The sequence below is a fragment of the Schistocerca gregaria genome, chromosome 4, assembly GCF_023897955.1.
Source record: "Schistocerca gregaria isolate iqSchGreg1 chromosome 4, iqSchGreg1.2, whole genome shotgun sequence".
NCBI lineage: Eukaryota > Metazoa > Arthropoda > Insecta > Orthoptera > Acrididae > Schistocerca > Schistocerca gregaria.
Window position 1 is genome coordinate 172,541,180 of NC_064923.1, and position 17,579 is coordinate 172,558,758.

The 17,579-nt window shown below is 43.7% G+C and overlaps 1 protein-coding gene across 1 annotated transcript in view; it reads right to left on the reverse strand.

Annotated features, from left to right (window-relative positions):
* The window catches only part of LOC126267526 (synaptogenesis protein syg-2-like), a 973,159-nt gene that overhangs the window by 221,553 nt on the left and 734,027 nt on the right, over nt 1-17,579 (reverse strand). The gene's annotated exons all lie outside the window — the stretch shown is intronic.

A 17,579-nucleotide genomic window follows, 5' to 3' on the forward strand; every position in this document is an offset into this window, starting at 1 on the left:
GACTTCTTGTGAGTAAAGTATGGATTACTAAAATTTATGATTGTGTAGTAACACTGTAACATTTTTCGCCTTTAGTGTTTCATGGTCAAATCTACAAATGCTATACACGTAGGTTTGCCTTTCTTCAGCACAAGACAAGTTACAGGGCCTTGCGATTTCCTACGTTTCTCCACAGATTTACGTAGTAAAGTAAGAAAATTCCTTGTTGCAAGCTCCGTGTTTCACTGTAGGGGGGACGCATCCTTGCACCCTCACCAGCCACTTAATAACACGGTGCGCAGGCGCTGTTGTAGGGCGCTGTTTTACAGCGGGCATTCCTCGGATGTTCCACGCGCGCAGTAGAAGGAAAATTTAGCACCTTCAGCGCTAAAATTACAAGTGCCGAATTGCCAAGAACAAACAAGCGCATTAATAACGCCCGCGGAACGGGGTGCTGCGCAATGTCCCGTGGCCGCATTAATTCTTTTTTTTTATTTCCGCCACGCCGTGGTCATTTGTCTGGAATGGGAACGGCTTGCTAAAAATCCGGAATTTTTCCGCTGAAGTGACTGAATTATTTATTCTACCGCGGGGAGCTTCTCCCAGCAGGTCCCCAAAACAAAAGCCGCGCGAGGCGCGCTGCAAAATTTAGGGGCGGTGCATAATGCACGTGCGCCGTGGGGAGCCACGCCGCTAATGCCACCACCGGACACGTGGCCACCACGTGTGTAAGCAGGCGAGCGACAGCCTGCCTCCTGCATTATGTAGCGGCAAGGAGCCACGTACCTGCTCAGTGGCATACCTCTTTCTACAACTAAGACGCTTTGTCCAGTACCGTTCTCCCAAGCATTGAGAACACACCTTGATAGAGTGCTAACACTCAAGCACATTGTCGTGAACATACACTAGCTGATTAGAAGTACCCGAACACTCCTACACAATGCAGAACTGACCACCAGAAGCCACTACAAAAATAGGTGGTGAGTAATTTGTTGCCTGTAGAGAAATAACAGCATATTGGGCCGGCCAGTGACTTTGAATGTCGACTTGTCGCTGAATATCATCCGAGTAACAGATCAGTCAGTGGAATTTCAACGCTTCCAAATCTGTCCATCTGTTGATGCTGAGATTTCGGCGAGGAATCGGAAGGAACAAAATAAAAAATGTTCAGATATGTGTGAAATCTTATGCGACGTAACTGCTAAGGTCATCAGTCCCTAAGCTTTCACACTATGTAACCTAAATTATCCTAAGGACAAACACAAACCCAGACCCGAGGGAGGACTCGAACCTCCACCGGGACTCGGAAGGAACAACCGCAGCTAAATCAAGACCAGGCAGATCTTACGTACTAACGGACAGGGGCGGTCAAGCCCTGCGGATGGTGGCTGTGGAAAATAGCATTAAAGCATCGGGAGGAATGTGTGGGGAGTTACGAAGTTTTATCTACAGCCCAAGTACAATGACTTGTGCGTAAGAGTTCAAAAGAACGGGACACAGTGCTATAACAGCTGCTTATAAGCCCAAGAGCAGTGCTAATCGATACCTGGGGTGGTGTAAACGAGTCATTTTGAGTGATGGATCTTGTTATAGCCTGTGGCTATCTGATGGAAGGCTTTCGATTTTGGAGCAGTGAAGTACCTGCAGAGTATGTAGCGTTACAGTATGAGGGAGTGGGCAAGGTACCGTCTAAGAACTTTCAGCATTGCAGCGCGTCAGCAATCGTAAGTATCGAAATAATTATGGTCGGCCGCTTAGTATTATGGCACTATAGCGACTATGGTTGTTTCTGCTGCAGATATTATTAGTGCTGTTTTATCCGTTAACAATATCGTCCTTAGCACAGCTGTCTTTTTAGTCTAGTTGTAATTACTATCTAATTTTGGGGCCTCCATATTACCTTGTGCCTGATTTACCATCCGTGCACAAAGTTTGTCGTGCGTTGCTATTAAACATGTCTTAATTCCCGCATCATCGCTTTTATCATTTGCTCAATTTGCTATTTGTGTGACAACTTTAGGCTATCAGTTAGGTCCCGATCCGTGTTAACTTTGTAATTCCGCTCCCATGCATAAGAAGAGCGTCTCCTGGCCGCGCGTATGCGCGGTGATTTCGATAGCCGCGCATGTGAGCAGCCTGCGGTGCCTCAGTTCGGTGGAGAAAAAAATTGCTCTGAGCACTATGGGACTTAACTTCTGAGGTCATCAGTCCCCTAGAACTTAGAACTCTATAAACCTAACTAACCAAAGGTTATCACACATACCTATGCCCGAGGCAGGATTCGAACCTGCGACCGTACTGGTCGCGCGGTTCCAGACAGAAGCGCCTAGAACCGCTCGGCCACTCCGGCCGGCAGTTCGGTGGAGAGCCTGTGACCATCGTACGTTAGCTGAGGCGAGGCAGCACACACTGGGTTGAGACAATATTATTCACATGGCTCTGAGCACTATGGACTTAACATCTATGGTCATCAGTCCCCTAGAACTTAGAACTACTTAAACCTAACTAACCTAAGGGCATCACACTACACCCAGTCATCACGAGGCAGAGAAAATCCCTGACCCCGCCGGGAATCGAACCCGGGGACTCGGGCGCGGGAAGCTAGAACGCTACCGCACGACCACGAGCTGCGGACACACACAATATTATTGACTCGCTACATATGTGCAGTGTATTTGTAAAAAATTGTAATGGGGTCTTGCCGCTTTAGGTGTTGATTTTATCCTTTGACTATCCCTATTCAGGCAAGATGTTTTATATTTGTTCTGAAGAAGGCGTGGTTACCCACGCTGAAACCTAGGTTTAAAAAAATTAAAAAAAACATCAGTTAGTTTGTGCAATCTAGGCGGGTTTTTCATAATTATTAATGTACGGTCTCCCTACTGCGATTAAGAAAACGTTAAATTCTGGATATCAACATGTATTTTACATCGTTGTGCCTACTTCTTACAGTAAAGGAACAATTCGGAGACGATCATTGTTTGTATCTGCTAGATAAGTACTCTGTCATAAAGCAGCGTCTGTGACGCAATCGTTCGTGGGAAGCACCATGTCAATAGAGCAGCCTAGCCAGAATCCCGACATGAATCCATTTGGTCACATTTTAGATGATTAGAACATCAACATCGCAGCTGACCCAGCGTGTGCCATCATTACTCTCTGTGGTTACAGCACAAATGGGCTGCTATCTCTCCACAGACATTCAAACACTTTATTGGAAGTGTCCCCAGATGGGTTCAAGTCTTCATAATGGTGAAGAGTGGACTTATCTCTTGTAAATTCCAACTGCTTGAGATCCAGATACCTTTGATCGGTGGTGTATGTGTGAGAGATATTATCAGCGGACAGAGTGTGCGTGTGGGGGAAGATGCAATTGACGGTGGAGGATTGAAGAGAAGTCAGTAGTGCTGGTGGTCTGTTAGTTTGTGCAGAACTTCGCCGGTAAAACAGTCAAGGTCATAAGCGCCGAAATGATGACTTAGAATAGACCGTTTCCTAGGAGAAGATTTGGTATGCTGGAACAACTGCAAAAAATACTGACACTGAAACACGGACGCTTGTTAAAACCAAGTTAAGGGAAAAACTAAATGAACAAGCATTAACCACCAAATTGTGATTAAGGTTCCTCATCAGCTGTAGAGTGTTGGTTCCGCTTCAGCTGTAGAGTATTTCAGACCAGATGAAAAATTATGATGGACTAGGATTTGAACGCGATCCAGCACAAAGTTTCATTCGTTTTGATGTATTCTACAGTTGATGCGGAGCCGTAATCGTAATTTGCGAGTTCACAGTAATTTATTCCAGCTGTTGATCGTCAAAGCAGGGTCTGACACACTGCACTGCAGTGTACAGGGTGTTCCGAAGCTATTAGTTCAGATTAATAAGGGAGAAGAATATATATTTAGTTTAGCTACGACACATGCGGTCTCTGACTTTGACGGCAATTTCTGGTGCTAGGAACGATTTTCAGGTGGTGCGTCTAGCATGCTAATTACAGAACTGTCTTTCACAGGAACCGCTCCATTGCGAGACCATTGGCCTGTCTGCACGCAGGTTCATCGTCGAACCGTTGACTGACTTGACCGTTCGAAGATTCCTGGCATGTACGCAGCGGTACTGACAGTGACCGTTTCCCGAACGGTTTCATACGCCAGCGGCTTCATATGACCTCGGAAGAAGAAATTCATACACAAGAGGTCAAGGTTTTGTGTGGCTAAGTCACAGGGCCAACTCGACCGACCTATCGTTTCCCGAAGACGGATCTTAGATGATTCCTCGCAGCATTTCAGAAATGCGCCGGCCCCCAGTCTTGCTGGAAGTACGTCCTTTCTCTAAAATTCAGAGGTGTATCCTCCAACAGTACTGGCAACTCATAATACACGAAGGTGCGATATGTTTATCATTTATATCAGCCAGCTAAAGTGCTCTTAAATATACTGATTTGGCTAAGGTCTGAAGGTCTTCTTGATGTTTATTGGTGTTTGCGATTTAAAATCGGGTTGTTTTGAAAATCAGCCTTATGCAAACATAACTTGTTTATGTTTGTATTTAACTCAGACATGTTTCGACACCTGTGTGTCACCTTGTGTGGGTAAAATTTTTATTTCTGTAAAGTAAAATATGAAATTTATAATAATTTAAATGTTGTAGGCCTTAGAAATACTATATGAGCAATTTGATTTGTTTTGTTATACGCTCACCTTAAAAGTACGTACTGCGTTATTACACACCGGTTTTGTGGTCTTTTTCGTCGTTTCTTTAAATGTTTCCATTTTATAAATCACTTACGATGAGCTCATTGCGGCATACTGCTCTCATCAGGTGCTCTTACATGAAATATCGTTGCTGCTATGTCGGCCTTTTTATAATAATTAGTTCCTCCTTAGAGGTACGTCAAACCGACCGTAGCCACACATACGTCTCCAACGTACGTCTAAGGAGAAACTAATAATTATAAGAAGACGGGACATAGCAGCACCAGGTGATGGGATACCGATATGGGCTTATCATAAGTGACTTATAAAATAAAAACATTTAAAAGGCAGTCTGAGTGGCTGATATTCATAATAATCATGTCATTAGAGTACACATTTTTCACTGCGGATTCCAAAGATCAGTAGTCAAGGTGCGATATCTTCGTCAGTTCAGGTGGAATGAAAGAATTTATGGGGCAGTCCGCCTGTCACCGAGAAAGCCGGCGTACAGGTTAACACCGAATGAATATTGATGAACTCCAGGTCTAGTATCCCATGGACTCGCATGTGGCCGAAAATGAGAATTGTGGATATTGACCAACCTTCACGACTAAACACAGCCTCGTCGTTGTACGGGGTCTCGGCCGGAAATAAGAGTTGTAGCGCGGTCTCTTTTGACTCTTGGTGCGAACTTCACGAGATGGGAAAAAATATTCAGGTGCTAATGCTGCCTCGCGGTGGAGGTGGAGAAGATTAAGCTGCTGCTCATGTAACACATTCCACACAAAGCTATGTCTGATGCCAAGAGTGCGTGCAATGCGTCGTATACTTGTAAATGGAATGTCTTCAACACATCGCAGAATGTCTTCAATTATGGGAATTCGTACTGTTCGATGCCGTACTGAGTCATGTGTACTTACACGAAAAGTACATGTTTCACTAGAAGATGAAGCAGCCGACCGAATGTCTGATGTTTAGGACCCCATTGCTTGGGAAAGCGCTGTCGAGATTCTTACACTGAAGCTCGTCCATTCCAGTTCATGCAAGCCACATCAGTATACGTGAACTGCTTCGTGTTTATTGTTGTTCTTAACTAGCGGTCATGGTTGGTCTCGAGTCGGTGTATTTACAATTAAGTCCCCGTTGTTGTCAGAAGGCGGTGATGCACGCAGATGAATCAGTGTGTTTCAAAGCAGACCTTAGCGCCAACCATTCGTACGCAGAGTAGTCTGAACGTTTGTACACATTCCCACTCTGCGACACCGACGCATCAACTTACGGCAGCACTAGTAACAAAAATGTGGGTGAAGTCTTATGGGACTTAACTGCTAGGGTCATCAGTCTCTAAGCTTACACACTACTTAGCCTAAATTATCCTAAGGACAAACACACACACCCATGCCTGAGGGAGGACTCTAACCTCCGCCTGGACGAGCCGCACAGTCCATGATGGCAGCGCCCCATACCGCTCGGCTAATCCGCGCGGCAGCACTAGTAACAAAATGACTAATGACATTACACGTTGACTTTAGTGATCATGATGTTTCTTATCGAAATTAGTTTGTTTTGATGTTCTTTACCTCTTGTTTTAATTTGAACTAACGGTTTTGGAACGGCCTGTAATATGAACAAACACAACAACTTTCGGTAACAGTCGCATACGAGGGGTCCAAATTTAAATTTTCTTCGTTATGTTGTTATTTTACAGAGGACCACAAGGAGTTTCAAAGCTCCTCTTCCAATTAATCCTATTTTGTGTCTTCTGTCGCGCACCACCCTCTATGCCGCTCGCAGCAAGTCGGTGTTGTTGCGGCGAGCAAAGACTACAAAGCGTTCTACAACCCGTGCTGTATCTGCAAAAAAATATTGTAGCTCAGATGATAAACACAGGCTACAGCAAATCAGACTAAAAAATAAAACTCCATTATAAAAGTCCGGCAGCGTAAGTTGTCCGTTGCAGTGAAACAAAACTGATACAAAGCCGCCGGTTTACAGACGACAATGGCTGAAAATGCAGTGCCCTACACACAGTCTAGCTAAAATTATCTCTTCGCGAAGAAATGGGTGGCGGAAAGTCGCCCACCTAGCAGCGAGGAGTTTAATCCTCTGTACCTGTACCCACAGGCAGACGCTCACTGCTTGTCTAGAGAGACACCATGTTACTAAGTGTAGCAACACTGAGGTCATAAGAGGGGCAGAACAGCTGAAAGTCCTGAGTAGAGGTGTTGCAGGGTTCGTAGATACATCACCGATCTCGTCCCCAATTCACCAGAAACCAATACATCCAGAAACTCTGTCGCAACGACACACTGGTGACAGCAACGGCCAGCTAGAGATAGAGCCTCCAGACCCATTGTACTGAAGGGTGGTACAAGTATAACGCACAGATGCTATGGTGAGTATTTGGGGAATCGGAGAATGCGATAGATTGAAAGATACCGCGTCACCAGGCCTACGAGTTGGCCTATTGAACGACAAACAGCTCAATAGCCAGAAACAAGCCCTATTCTGAAAGGCATTATCGAAAGTCGTCTGCAACTAGGACAACTGCGCATCCCGTACCGCAGTCATCTGTAGAGCCATTGTTGTAAACGAAGGTGCTCTCCCCAAATTGCGGGATAAACTCCAGAAGTGTCGAGTAAATGTTCGTGAGCGAATTAGTGCTCTCCGAAACGAAGTGAATTCAAGGAGGACAACAATGTCGTGATGCGATACGGAAATGAAAGTGACTGTGACGAAATACATGAATATATACTCGCAAGCGTTGAAAAACACTGTGTTATCAGTGAAGTATGTGTCGTACAGTATTATGTACACATTACAGTATTATGTAGACAGTTTAATACAAATACACTAACGACAAGCAACAGAATAGTAAGTTTCTCTACATAGAATTGTGATGACTCAATGTTTTACAGCGTCACTCAGTAACTGGACACTTTATCATAACAGCAATGTTAAAAGTAACTTTCATTTAGTAGTAACAAATAAACTGTTTATGAAAACCATACTCCTTGCTTGACATTGTCTGGCCTATGCAGTAACCGGAGAGCTACTCCCACTGTAGAATAGATTAGCCTTTGTAGGGCAGAAACAGATATTTATAAGGGTAAGTTACTCACTCTCTCAGTCCAGGGAACCCCAAACCGAAGGTTAGGAAGAGAGATTCACATAGTTCAAAACATTAAGAGCAAGTAAATAAAGAGGTTCATTCCTATGAACTACACTAATTTGTATGTCACATTATTTTTAATTGTGATTTTTATACATGTAATTATTGTTGGATACCATTGTAAAAATTAACATCTTTACTAGCGTTATTAGAGCTAAGAATAAAAAGAAAAAATATTCTTTGTACAAAATATATTACCTGATTAAGACACACAGGAGTGTTGGTTTTTAGAAATTAATAAATAAATAACAAGTACGGCGATAGGGTACAATTAAGTGAGCAGCCACCGAATATTACGCAGACACAGTCTGCACCGATAAAGGCGGAGTCGTCCTGTACAACTAAGTACAATGTCAGTTCAGCTACATTCACGAAATTCAGTGAACAAAATGAACATCTTGTGTGAAAGAAGATGCAATACCATGAAATATGAACAGCGAAAACCAAGCTGATAGCCTGCGTGGAACCTACAAGTAATGAATATATTGTATAAATTGGAATTTATTTGAGAAAAGAACTCTACATTTGTCCGCTTTTGGCAAATACCCTTTGGGAGTAGCCCTGAGAGTAACGTTCCGAAACCGTTGGTGGAACCATCGGTGCCACAGAGGGTTTCAGTGAGGCGCGGAGGCGTCGTCAGGTAACCTATTAGTTCTGTAGGGTAGCTTGCGGATAAGATACTTGAAAATTCGTACACTTGCGTCTCTCTGTAGAGTGCGGAGATATAGGTGCCAGTGGCGGAGTAATTTTCGTTGAACGTACCTGTAGATTCTGGGAAAACAAAACAGCGAACTCAAACGTGAGAAATTCGAGGATCTTACGCAAAACACTGAACTTTCTTATGTGCAAATACGGGGATGGTAGAAAGCCTTACTGGAAGACCATCCAAGTGGTTGAAGGGTCCAAAAAGATATGCGAGAACTCCACGTATGGGCGCCCATCAGAGTCTGAGAAACACGTAGTTAGAATGTCAGATGCAAAACGATGGGATTAAAGACATCAAATACATTTTATAAGCACATTTTGCCACGTATGAATATAAACTTGAAGGTAATAGAAAATGGGATTCAACAGGTATGATCTAGATGGGACTCGGTACGTTTCCAGACGAGAAAATATGTTAGAACTTTGTGACAGCAGTCAGTGTAATGGTGAAAATATTCAAAGACGGGTCAACCCCTAAAACTAAACACACAAGATATTTTGCCAAACAAGATACAAATATATCTGGTGAACTTGTATCACGAGAACTGTACTTGTTCTGTTGTCACATTTTGTTCGTGGGGTTTGGTACAAAGATTCAAAACAGACTGAATTCACCAGAGAAGTGAACGCAAAACAGTTCCATTATTGAACCACGTCACTCTTGAAAACGACAAAGAGCTTCTAACATATAAAATTATGCCACTGAAGAAGAACCTACATAAGCCGTGAACTGTGTTAGTGTGATTTTGAAAACTGATGGCAATGGGTGGGTGGCAGTATCGTATTTAATTGAGCAATGCCCTGTACGGCGGATATATTGTGTCAGTTCCCTCTTCATTCTAATTTCGGTTGAATATGTGAAAATCCTATCGGTAATACGCTGTTAACAATTCGTTAAAACCAAATTCCTGGACATACGTACATTTCTGAACTTAAAAATATGTTTCAAGTAATGTAGTGAAGGAAAAATGCGTTGAATTGTTTACGTTCCTTCGAGAACAGCTCACACTTTGACATAATTTATGGCAGCATCCTTACGCTGTCCTCTTCGACAACAGGGTCTAAGAATTGTTAGTAACATTACACTAGACGACACAATTAAACGTTTTGGGGGCTGAATTCTCTGTGAAAATGTTTTCCGCTATCACCTGACATTTCCTATCCACACAGCATAATCAAAAACACTACTGGTGTACATTGACAAAATTGAGAGCTTTAGAGCTGATTGCTATTTAATATGCCTATATGGAAACGATGCCAATAGTATGTCTCTTCACAACATATTTTCAAGCTCAAAATTCTTTGGCATTTGAAAAATTTGACGATGATGCTCATCTTTTGTTTGGGTCTCATATCTCTCCATAACAGGACCCCAACAGCAGTCGCCCCTCATCTTTGAAGGATTTCAGTGACCTTGATAACGGTTTTCCATCGTACGGATGTCTTGGTGAGAGGGTTTATCCAGCTCATCGCTTACGCATGTCAAATTTTCCGGAAGAAATGAAAGTGGTAAAGTAAAAAAAATGAATTGTAAGCGTCATACTATATCTCAGTGACACAGGTCACTCACAAAGGAAATACACTAGCATCACTTGTGTTGGCCCAGAGGCCTTTCACAGTTGCTTTGTAAGAGGACCAACCAGCTTATTCGATATTTGTGATTTTGGTGTGAAAGGTTAGTGGTGATCTGCGGAATATACCTTCTTTCAGTTTTGCTTCACTCAGTTTAGGAAACTGTTCTTTCTAATGACTGAAAGCCCAACGTCTTTAACCACAGATTTTACAAAGTTCCTCCGTAGATCGAAAATGTGATGAAAAGGAAGTCAAATGTCTTGCGAGCCTTATAAAGGGAATGCTCTTCACATTTTCCATTCCAGTAACATAATTATGGTATGCTTATAGGAAAGTACATGACGATATAGTGGTTCTTGGTGTCAAGGCTGTCCTGCAGACACAAAAATAGGCATATTTCGTGAAACCACCCAGCAAACCTGTAATGAGTGCAAAAATTTTTAACGAAGTTGCAATTCCTTGTGCGTAAAGTTTATCTTATTTCTCACGTCTGCCATGTAGTGACGAGCTGTAGATCTTCTACCACGCCCGTACAAAAAAAAAATTTTAAAAAGCTGACTAATCAGGACAGTACAATGCAAAATCCAAAATAAGCAATAAATAATACGAAAATCAGAAATATTACATGCTAAAATATTATAAAAGGTAAATTCAGTTTCTACACACCAAAATACAGAGTGTCCGAGCTAGAGGTACAAAAAACATTTGTTCTATTTCAGGACATACTAAAGTTTACAACTTTTTATATGTGCAACGTTTCTATGGTGGTTCTGGAAGGTGCAGACAGGTATATGGAGCGAAGTCGGCTCCAGTGCGGTGGTCGGTTGTGCTAGGTTTCTGGGTTGCAGCTCCCTGGAGCGAAAAGCCCGATCGAGGTGCTTCCACAAAATTCAGATTGTGTTTGATCCGAGGAATTTGGTAGCCCGGGAAGTACGATGAACTCATCCTGTTGCTTTTCGAACTATGCGCGAACACTGTGAAATGTGTGGCGATTTGCATTGTCTTGCTGGTAGGTGCCATCTTGCCGAGGAGAAACAAACGCCATGTAGGGGTGAACATGGTCTCCAGGAATAGGTACATACCTTTGTTGATCCACTTGCATTGCCGAAGGACAAGATCAGTGAGGCAGTACCACGAAAATGCCTGGGCACTGCTTTCAGCCGTTTTACATCACACACATCCAACCTTTATTTATCTGAATAGGCCTCCTGTCGCCATTCAGTCGACGTCGAGAAGCAGTATTGGCAAGCAAAATTTAATTTTCGTAGCCGATGAACCGCAGTAAGCATGGGTGCATTAACAAGGCGCTTGTTGCGAAGTACTATACACATCAAGCTCGCTGAACGGTCCTCTTGGAGACACCGTTGGCCGCTTGTTTCAGCTCGGCTGATAGTCGCTCAACAGCCACACGTCTGTGCGCTCGTACACATCTCCGCAGCTGTCGTTCACCCCTGTCATTTACGGTGCAGGGGTGCATCACAGTTGCCTCGGCGATAGCGCCGTTTTTCCAAGCACGATATACTTTGACCATGGCGACACGCGAACGGATTACAGACTCAGTCGCTCCGGAGCTAACGACTATGCCAATTTGGATGACAGATAAATCTCTTCGATTTGGCATTACGACAGTGACGGCACCGTTTTCGCAGCCCGTGGCACACTTTATGTACCTCCTCTGCTAGCGCTAGCATCAGCCATTTGCGAGTGACTATTTCACGTGGATTTCGAACACAGGTGGTGACTGGACCTTGTATTTACTCGCGCCCTCTACTTTACTGGGAATAAAGAAGCACTATAAAACACTGCTGGCTCTCAGCACGAGAATAATGAAATCGATGAATTCGGGAAGGCCATTCTCATCGCAATCTCAAGGACCACAAGTGAATAGCTCCCAGATGACGGAAATACTGCTCGTCGGCCGTGCAGCACTATGCAGCCAATACCAGCAAGTACTCTTATTTGCAGCAAGGCAAGTGTGATGCACGACCATAGTCGTAGCTTCCCTTAACGTGACAGAAGACACAGGTACGCCGACTGTAGTACACCAAGTATCACAGGACGCACTGTCCTCACCTTGCCGACTCAGACGAATTATGATTCTGCTTACAGCATCACAGTAGAAGTATTATTCTATTAAGATGCGGAAGAGAATGTGACTAAGCAACTAAGCAATCCATATTCGTTGTCTTCATATGAGCCCAGCACTTGGTGTGGAAGTATGAGGTGAAACAGCATATAGAAAAGGACCACCTGGGATACTCATAGTCGGTAATTTTGACAGCAGGTTTTAACCTTCCTGATGTGCTAAGGCTGGTGACTCTGCTCTCCGTGCACTGAATTTTTCACCGTTTGTACCGCAAATCACCTACAACATTAACCATCCAGGCTTCTTTCTATTGTGTATATGAGCAATAAATAAAATTTTATTGCATGCTTTCCTTTCTGGAAAATCTAACCCACGGGGTAGGTTCAGCCGATTCTCAGAAAGTGAGTTCTTCCTCTTCACTCTTTTGCCCCTTACCTTGCTGTCAGGTGATTATTGTGTTGTTTCTGTATTTGTAGGGTGTACGTGGCTACATTTACCAAAGCCTATATTCAGATTGTTGTTTACAGTATATGAGAGTGGCTTGGTGTTTACGGTGCATGAGATTGGAGACGTACCATTAGACTGTCGGAAAAAAATATCATCCGCACAATTCCGAAGATCAAGTCAGATAAGTGCGAGAACTGTCACACACGCAGATCAGTTCATGCATCTAAGCTGTTGACAACGATAAAATACAGAAGAATCAAAGAGAAAACTGAGGATCTATCAGTTTCACTTTAGGTACGATGAAGTCACCAGAAAGGCAGTTCTGAAGATCCCCTTGTTAATGGGAATAAGACTGAAGAAAAAGAAGTCACGTTTAAACCATCTGTCGAGCTGGAAAATGCGTTCAACAATGTAAAATGGGGCAGCATTTTCTAAGTTGTGAGAAAAATAGGATTAAGCTATAGGGTAAGACGGGCAATGTACAATACGTACAAGGAGCTAGACGAAGAAGTAAATCGGAATAACCGAGATATAAGTGCTAAAATTAAGAAGGGTGAAAGCAGTCTAGTGTTCAATCTATGGATCGAAGAAAGCAATGAAGGAAATAAAACAAAGATGAAAAGTGTGATTAAATTTCAAGTGGAAATGATATAAACGGTAAGAATTTCTGAGGACACTGCTATCCTCAGTGAGAGCGAAAACTTATAGGATCTGTTGTATGCAATGAACAGTATGAAGAGTACGGAATGTGAATTGATAGAAACTCAAGGAAGACAAAAGCTACGAGAAGTAACTGAAATAGAAACAGTAAGAGATCACAAAATGGAAGAAGTTAAGGATTTCTTCTACCTTGGAAGCAAAATAACTCCTGACAGACACAGCAAGAACGACGTAAAAAGCAGACTAGTAGAGGCAAAGAGGGCATTCCTTGCCATAAATGGTTTTCTAGTACCAAATATAGTCTTTAATTTGAGGACGAAATTTCTGAGAATGAACGTTTGAAGAACAGCATTGTATGGTGATGAATCATAAACAGTGGGAAAACCTGTTTGGAGACTTTTAGGTGTATCAGTTTAAGACTAAGTCTGAAAATGAGTGCATCAGCAGATTTTGGCACTGTATTTTACAAGTCCGTATTGATCAATAGAGGGGATGAGTCATACTCCCACTACTTTTCTTATTCAAGGTTGCTCTTTAACGTTGTTATATGACACTCCAGTAAACATTTTTGTGAGACAACAGGAATTTATATTCATGAGCAGACATTAACAGCAGAATGTACGTGGTTAACGCATGCAGGATCTTTATGGTGGCTCTCCTTCGAGTAGTATTTTCTAGCGGCCAGGACTGTTTCGTCATTTAGCCAAAAATCTGACAGTGGACGTTTGGGGCTTGGAAGGGAAAGGAACATCTCAAAAAACTTACCAGAGACAGAATGTTCGTCCCAAGAGCTTCTCCCACCGGTGTGCAGACAACGCTTTCAGTCGAAATGGTGAAAAACTGCCTACCTGGATCTACCTGTTAGGTGCCTCTAGCAGTGACAGGATCAGAGACCAAAGGAGTAGGCCGTCCAGCCATGGTGTTTCCACAATGTCACAAACACCCATTGTGCAAAGGGATGGCGGCCATGACAATTCGTGAGTTCCCATGTTCACCTTGGGCCGGGCACTATTGAGGGGACCGCCAGCTGGTGTCGTCCCTCTGCCTGATGAGTTTTTTGAGAAGTCTCAGGCCTTCAGAAGAAATTTAGAATAAAATGCAACATTTATGGTGGTTCTGAAATGGTCCATCCTGGGACAAAGAACGTCCTTCCCTTAGTTTAGCTGAGGCCCCTGGTCGGACATAGTGTAATGTTTAGCCCATCCAGATAATGACCTCTGTGATAAACGGGTTGTTCACTTTGGGCCTAAACAGGTACTCAAAACATGGCACCTAAGATGGCCATAGGAAAAAACATACTGGGAGCTAAATGTCCTCTTCTTCCTGCGTGGGCATTTAAGAGTCGGGGTTTGGCTGCTTCTCCAGAAAAAATAATATTATAAACTTTGGTTAGAACTAGTCTGTGGATAGAGCAAACAAATTAGAAGGGAGACATGGAGGTCATGGAGCCTTCTGATTGGTGTGAAACCATAGTGGGAGCGGGGTATGGGAAGGGAGGAGTGGGGAAATTTAATCCTCTGATTCAGACTCCATTCTGGAGAGAACTCTGGTCTTGACTTTTGTTATGAGTTTGTTGCACGTGAGACAATCGTCCTGAGCATGAACTTGCAGTGGTGCCGGGCTTGACTGGGCAGTCTGTCGCGAAGTCGTAGTTGTACCGACGGTTTAGACCTCATCTCAGACAACTCACAGTGCTGAGGGCTATCTTATTCACATGAGGTCTGCCACCTTGACGTTTGATCTCCATACGTGCACTGCCGTATAAGTGAGTCAAACTGGTCCATGGTATGACTGGCGAACGGGAGTGTAACACGCTGGAATCTTACAAGATTATGGTAAAAGAGATAATCGCCAATGCAAGCTAGCTACAACAACCGCTGTCAAAGGGCAGAAACAATTCAGCTGACGCAAAGACCAGATTGACAGATCAAAGGCTTACAAATTGAAGAGATTGCTGTCAAGGTGTAAACCCTTAGTTGCCTGTAATCTTCCAAATCATAGCGCGATGACAAGTGTAGCCTTGCATTCGCACAAGCTTTCACACTTCACTATTACCGGTTTCGGCTACTGTCATCATCAGATCGTAAAATATTCTCATGTAGGTATCAAAGTCAAATTATACTGTAGGCACAAAGTAAGTAGGTGGACTCATAAGGAATGTGGAATTTCTCCACACAGCTGATAATTGAAGGAGCAAATGAAAGATCCTTACAGGAGGAAGAAACTGGATGATAGCACACGTGTTAAAATATCAGGGAGTAATTTCCTTGGTACTAGACAGAGCTGTAGAGGGTGAAACTGTAGAGGAAGAGAGAGAATGGAGCACATCCAACAAATGGTTAGGGACGTAAAGTGAAGAATGCAAGCGATGCTCTGGAATGAAGGGGTCGGTGCACGAGAAGAATTCGTGGCCGATCGCGTCATACCTGTCAAAAGATCGACAACTAAAAAAAAAGGGAGTTTAATGGATGCGTGTACATTGCAGTGTTGCTCTTGTGTTTTATAATGTTGATGTCAGAAGAGAGAGATGGTAAGCCGGTGCCAGCACGTAGCGCACTCCTCTCAAAGTTAACCATGGGTGACGTCGAACTTATCTTTCCCATCTGGTAGGCAGATCATTATCAACAGTGTCACGCACCCTCATCTCATGCCACACTGCGGATAAGTTTGTAGTTTAATAGTTGATACTGGCGCAAAGACTGATGATCAAAAAGTTAAAGCCACTAGCTCTCCTCCCCTAGCAGCTCAAATACGTGCAGTGAAAACATCCAACGACTCGAACCGGCTTACTTCCCAGTCGAGAGTCACTACACAGTTGTGCGTTACAGACCTAGGCTACGCGGAGGCTGGTATCCTTCGTGGTATTGCAACGTTAATGACGAGCGGGGTATATTGACAGTTCTCTTCCACGAATGGTTTTTTGGTCGTTACAGATTTGTAATATAGATAAAACATTCGCAATGTGCTGATTCGGTCCTCTTTCAATCTCTTTTTCAGTCTTCGTATTCTTTTGTGCGCTTTCTCTCAATACACGCTAGTTTTATGACACGATATGTTCGTCACCTGCTGCTTTTGCGATCTTTACAGACCCAGACAGATAATTCACATCAAATACTTTTTTTGCCTCGCTCCGCGCACTAAGTAAGTGCAAACATAAAACACGGCAGATTCACGGAGGTGATACGTTGTCGAAAGCATCACTTCGGAACACAATGCGCCACTTTAACGGCAAGTTATGGAAGCTACAAATATTCCGTTTTATCGGCCGAAATTTTCTCTAGCCGTCTCCGCGTGATATGCACCAGGTACGCGCGCGGAGGCTGCAGTTTCAGAGCGTTATTACGTTTCAGCGCGAGGCGCGGGCGCGCCAGATACTGCTGCCAGATTGTAATCCCGGGACCATTCGGGACGCACGCTCACTGGCCGGTGACAAAGGACAGACGCGTCGCGTCGCGTCGCTTCGTGACGCGTCGGGACGCCATTTGCGAGGGAACAGAGCTGGCGTCCGTCCGACGAGTCGGCGAGATGCGCATTCTGCGCTGCGCCCTTATCTTCCCTTCGCTCCAGTCCACGGGAGCATATGAGCGCTGCTGCGTAACGCACAAAAAATTAATGAAAGGAGTGAGAGGGAAAAAGGCAGAAAAGAAAGGGACCGCCACCGGACAGCGCGGAATTCAACTACCCCTTCCGGAAATTCTGAACTGCCGCTCCCGCGTGCATACGCAGAGTGCAAGTACCGTACGGGAATTGCTTTCTGTAGCGGACCGACACACACACACACAAACATACGCACACACACATACACACACACACACACACACACACACACACACACACACACACACACGTCCCACGGATGACACGGATTTACAAGGTCCGCCCGTGCAAGCGTGGTCTAATTAGCTGACGTTGGTCCAATTTTGCTTTTTGCAATAGTATACTCAATAACCGTACTGAGAGCTGCTTTTTTCTGTTGTGCGTACGGTCTCAATTGCGTTTCTCGGAAATACATAAATAAACAAGCGAAAGAAACAGCCAGAATATATACAGCATTAATTCTGCGTTCTAAAAATGCGGCAAACGTAATTTCGTTACATGAAAGCGGCTGCAAGAGAAAATTAGCTCGTGTCCTTTGCTTAGATACACGCTGTGCGTGTGGGTAGCTTCCCAATAAAATTTCGTTAACATTTCCGGAAATTCTATTTAAAACATGCAAGCTTAAATTGAAATTTTACAAGTGGATACTCACCACAAATACCTAGCC